The sequence below is a fragment of the Arachis ipaensis genome, chromosome B04 (assembly GCF_000816755.2).
Source record: "Arachis ipaensis cultivar K30076 chromosome B04, Araip1.1, whole genome shotgun sequence".
Lineage (NCBI taxonomy): Eukaryota > Viridiplantae > Streptophyta > Magnoliopsida > Fabales > Fabaceae > Arachis > Arachis ipaensis.
Genome location: NC_029788.2, coordinates 6,665,895 through 6,672,223, shown reverse-complemented (window position 1 = coordinate 6,672,223; position 6,329 = coordinate 6,665,895).

Below are 6,329 nucleotides of genomic sequence, written 5' to 3'. Positions count from 1 at the left end.
TATCATCGGAGAATTTGATCAAATGGAGACAAAAAAAAATTGAAGTTAGTTAAGAGAAAAGGATAAGTAGGTCCTTGATATTTTGTCCCGCGGTTTTCGTCTCTGAGCATTTAAAAATACTTTTAAATCTCCGACCTTCACAAATCTTGGACGGATGAGTCCCTCCGTCCAATTGCCTCCGTCAGACCCAACGAAAAAGTCTAACGTGGTTCCTATTCTGATGACGTGGCATGATGGGTTGGCACGTAGACTATTGACTGGAATGGTACTTTCAAAAATTGGACAAATAAGTCCCTGTACCTAAAAAATTATGTGTTCTTCTTTGGCCCCTTACAAAGATCCACATCTTTTAAGTTGTATACAATACCCATTACACCCATACTACCCTTTCTGAATTACATTAAACCCTAAGAATACTAACGATCACCATACTCTGTTTCTCCTTCCAAAAAGATCACTACCCAGACTGAAATGGTTGCGGTGTGCAGTGGCTGTCGAAGAGGGAAAATCCTCCATTATTGTTTGAGTTGCTGTCTTCATCACCGAAGGTAAGAATTATATTGTATTACTTAGTTAGTGGATTGTGAGGTTCAATGCTTATGCAAGTATGAACTGTGTTGTGAAAGGACTGATTGTGCATGTTGATAGTATTGTCAAAAAATTATTGGGATTTTTCGTTTGAAATTGATTTACTGTTAGGGCAAAGAAAGCTTCTGGGGTGATTTTTGTTTCTGTATGTTGAAGGACATTGCTTTTTAATATGTAAAAAGAGTACTTCTTGATCATTGTTTTTTGTTTTTTGTTTTTTTTTTCAGATGATTGATGTGTTTGTAGTACCTATTTTTCACCATAGAAGTAATTTTGTGAGAGAAAATAATGGGTCTTTGGTTTATAAAAATGGGAAGGTAGAGAAGTTTTCAGAAATGGACCTGGGCTTTGTTAATTTCGGATACTTGATCATATTGTTTAAGGGCTTGGGGTACCAATCATACAAGACAGTTTATTGGTATGATCCAAGGAGTCCTGATATTGAGTCTGGGCTGCATATTTTGACAGGGGATGCAGGGACTAATGCAATGAGAGAGAACAAAATGAAGAATACAGAAACGGACGAGTTTTACCTATACTTTGACCACCCTGTTGATGAACCTGAGATTGTGGAGGATGCTGGAAAGCAAAGTAACAGTCCTGTCGCATAAGAGGTTTTGGTGGATAATCAGAGTTCGTCATCTGATGATGGGTACGAGAGTACGGAGGATGAGCCTTACAAACCTCCACCTCCCGGGTTTGAAAGTAATAGTGACGAAGATGATACCAATGGTGATGAGAATGGTAGCAAAAGGCAAAGAGTAATGAAGGAAAAGAAAAAAGTTGTGTCTCCAAAGAAGCCAACTGCAAAGAAGATAGGTGCTAAAAGAAACAGGAAGACGTGGAAGAAGAATGGACAAAGTAGTGGACCCAATGAGCAGCAGGCCAAAAAGAATGTTGGGCCTGATCCTAATGTGCAGCCCAACAGGGACCAACATGTTAGGTTCTATGTGAGCCTGCTGATCCAAGATGATGATGATGACTCGGTATATGATTATGAATCTGAGAATTTACATACACCTATATCATCAGATGATGAATCTAGCAAGCATAAATTTTATGAGTTTGATGATGATTATGCTTTTGGAGATGGGAGGTTTGAGTTAGGGATTAGGTTTGCCACCATAGAGAGATTTAAGAAAGTTGTGAAAGACTCATTCATTGCTGAGGGTAAGGAGTTTAGGTGGATTAAGAATGATAAGGAGAGAGTGAGGGTGGGATGCATGGATGATGAGTGTCCGTGGCTGGTTCATTTATCATACAACAAATCTCTGCAATGTTATCAGGTGAAGACTTACAAAAATGACCATACACATGCAAGGGACATGGAAAGTAATGCGGCTGATCAACATTGGATTAGTTTGAAGGTTGAGAAAAGAATGAGTACACAGCCTCATATGAGGATAAGTGAGGCTATTGACTTTCTCAGAGAAGAATTCTCACTCACTGCACATCCAAAAATAGTTTACAGAGCAGTTAGAGAGGCAAGAGAGAAAATCATGGGCAATGAGAGGGAACAGTACAGTAATGTTAGAGATTACTTGTTTGAGATATTAAGAAGCAACCCAGGGTCTAGGGCAGAATTGTGTGTCACTCCTATTCCTCAATCCCCGCCTGTGTTTGATAAGCATTATATATGTTTAGAGGCAGCTGACTGGTTAGTTTTAATTAATTGTTAATTCTTTTTTCAATTATATGCTTTATATATGTTTAACTGGTACATGATGTTGTTCTGTTTTAGACATGTCCTGTATCCATGCAGTAACAACAATCAGGAAAAGACATGATCATCCAGAAGAATATGTGCATCCATGGTCATGCATGGAGTCAATCCATAAAACATATGCACACTGTATTCAACCTGTGCCAAGTCAGGAATTTTGGACAAGGAGTGAGTATTCAAGACCAAATCCTCCCATCATAAAGAGACCAATAGGCAGGCCAAAGATACACAACAGACAAAAGGATCTGCCTGAACCAATGATGCAGCAAGGTGACAAGTTGAAGAGATCCTTTAAAGTAACTTGTAGTAAATGTGGTGCAGAGGGACATAATTATAAGACATGCAAGGGTGCTCCATCTGACCCCAACTGAAAACCTAAAAACAAGAAGTCCATGAAAGGTGGGACAAGTCAATCACTAGTTGTCCTTCCACGATCACAGTCAGCACCAAATGATAATGTAAGTATTGTATTTAAGATAGTAATTCGGATAATTGATTTTGCTGCGTGATGTATGTCTTTGTTTAATTCAATGTTTGAGAATTTATATAGTAAAGTTCTAATTGGTCAACTTATTTGGACAGGATGCTCCTAACACCTAAAGTGCTCTATTTAGCTAGGCTCCATCTAGTCAGGATGACATTAACAATAGCTAGCAATACGCTCCAGATATAAGTTTTATTTATTATTGTAAAATATTTACCCTTTAAACTGTTATTTATCCTAAATTTCATGAATACTTTCTTATATATGACAACCAGGTTTCAAGTGTTGTGAATCCAACTCCTTCTATGTCTGTGGCAGCAACACCAAGGCCTGTAACACCAGCTCCAGTGGCAGATCAACTCAAGCCAGGTCCTGTAACTAGAGGGACACCATTTAGGCCTCCACTTCAAGTTCCATCTACAACCCACCAAATAGTTCAACCAAAAATTTTAAAAATGAGGCCCAAGCAGAAGATATTTAGGCCACCTGCTTCATTTTGCCCCAATTCACTCCCACCTCTAAATCAGCCTGCACCACCACAGCCTCAACCACAAGGTGCTCCACCTGGCCCATAACCATCTTAAATCAGGCCAGGACCAAGTACAACAGCTACCAAGGAGACATTGGCAGCAGCAAGCACAACAACAATACGGCTGTTCAAATTCATTCCTAATCCACCCTCCATCAATCCAAAGAAGTGAAGAAATATGACATATTGAGCATTCCACTATGTCTTGTAATAGCATTTAGAAAACTTGACTGTGGCAACAATGTTTTTTTGAGAGGCTTGTTTTTTTGGAGAAGCTCTTAGAATTTTATAAACCATTGCAAACTTGTTAGGTATTTAAGGCTTACTTTTTGTGATGTTAAGCTTCATAATATTATACATTTTAAGAGGTTTGTTCGTTTTGGGTAGCTTTTAGAAAATTTGACTGTAGTAAAGATGTTTATATAACTTTTAATCTATGTTATGTGTTTATGTATACAACTCTTATGCCTACTTTTTTCAATTATTCAATGCTTCTTTAGATGTTGACAACATAACTTCAACAACCTACTGATATTATAACTTGAATTGCATTTAGATAGATAATAGGATACATAAATTGCCTAAACGACATGTTTCAATACACAACAAAAATCTGGATCAACCCATTTTTCTATTCTACTTTCTAGAATTCATTTTCCAGGCACTATATACATAAAAAGCAACAAAAATAGCACATACAATTATACCAACACCACAAGCTAATGGGTTTTTTTTCTTCTCTAGAGTAGTAACCTTCTCCTCTAGAACATCCATCCTATGATGAAATTCCTCATCCTCTTCAACAACTTCAACCTCTTTCTCAACCAGAGGTCTTTTATCAAAGATGCAACCATTGTTTTCAATTATAGCAAGATGTTCATCGACCCAAACGAAAAACTTGTAATGCGGTTGTTTTTTCTGTCAAAATTCTCAAATTTATGTACTATATAAAACCATTTCAGAACAAAATTCCCAAATTTTTTATCTTACCTTATAGAATGGGCAACCCAAGAAGACTCTGTTTGGGTTGCTAATCGTCCTCGACATATACATTATTGCATAAACTCCACAGAAGCATCTCGGGCGACATCGTCCTTCAGGTCTCCGTCTTGCACAACACAAGGATCTGAGATTGAAGCAGAATTTTCTTCTCTTACTCCCCTGTGGCTTCTTCTTGACGTTGATGATGCTCCATTAGCAGCCATGGTTGACGCAGGTAGAGCTCCTCACCACTAGCCTCCAGAAAGAAACGCAATCAATTTAAGGATGAGGGCCAAAGAAGAACGACGTAGCTTTTAGGTACAAGAACTTAGTTGTCCAATTTTTGAAAGTATCTTTCCGGTCAACAGTCCACGTGTCAACCCGTCATGCCACGTCATCAGACCGGGAGCCACGTCAGACTTTTCCGTTGAGTTTGACGGAGACAATTGGACTGAGGGACTCATCCGTCCAAGATTTGTGAAGGTCGAGATTTAAAAGTATTTTCAAATACTCAGGGACGAAAATATCTGCGGGACAAAAAGTCAAGGACCTATTTATCATTTTCTCTTAAGTTAATATATTGATACTTGATAGTGATAAATTATGCAACAATAAACAAAAATAGTACATTAAATAAAGGAATAGTCAATGGAAGTATAGTGAATAACAAGTCAACAAATATTTTTAAATTGTAATCTATACTAATTAATTATTATTAATTAGTAATTATTTAAAATTAACTATTTAATAATTATTTATCTGTATTTTTCCAATAACATAATATAAAATTAATAATTATTAATTACAATTGTTTAAAATTTGGTGCCGATGAGTTATAGCTCAAATGGCATAGACTCTTCATACTCAATTAAGAAGTTGCGAGTATTGTTTAAAATTTGGTTAAAAATTATTTATCTATACTTTTTCCATAATCAAATTCAGCAAGTGGTCCAATATAATGAATCAGATAACTATTAAAACTTAAGAGTTCTATAACTACAGTAATAATAAAAAAAATCAAGTATAATTTAAATTACACGATACTTCATATGTTAAATTCAACTCTCCTCTGGACTAAAGTAAACAGCAATGATTCTATTTTATGAAAAAATTGACAACAACAAACAATTCGGAGGTCCGTTTTTTAGTTTCCGAAATTCGTATTTGTCCAACCATAAGTCGGACCATGCGATTTTTTAAGCAAAATTTTAAAATCAAACAACTCGCATGGTCCGATTTATGTACTCTTAGTTTTTTCAATTTTTTTAACACAAATCGGACTCTCCGATTTGTGTACTCTGAATTTTTTTTACTTTTTTAAACACAAACCGGAAAGTCCGATTTGTGTACTCCCACAATTTTAAAAAACACAAAAAATTACCATATTAAAATATATCACTTATTTTACTTCCATATCAAAATTTTTTAGCCAAATATAACAGTGTAACCCTCCATTCACATCCCAATCACCAATTGTCAAGCTTTGAAATTTGGTTCTAAAGCTTGTGACAAGACGGGCAAAGTGCCACGCCCTGCTAAGGTTGCATGTTTTGCATGCCAACTTTTACACAAGTTCATATGTGATTGTAATAATTAAAATTACTATATAGCTATTAGTTTAATTAGATTATAGTTTGTACATGGTTAATAGAATTCCATTCATCTTTAATTTCTTTAAGCTACATGAGTATTATCGTGACATAGTTAATATATAGATGAATAAATTTCATTTTTAGTTTAGTTTAATTCCTTTAGCTTCATATCAGCATTAATTATCATGTACAAAGTTAATATATGAATATATAATTTCATCTTTACTATTATTACTCATCTTTCCCTCTAACATCTTCTCTTTCTTTCTAATACATTATTCAAGTCTCACAAACATATGCATGGATGCCTTTATATATAGGATCTTGATTGTAATATTTAAAATAAAATTTTTGAATATCAAAATTATCTCTTACATTTTAAAATTAAGTTTCTTATTAAATTTTAAAGGTTCATAAAATATTGAGTATTTA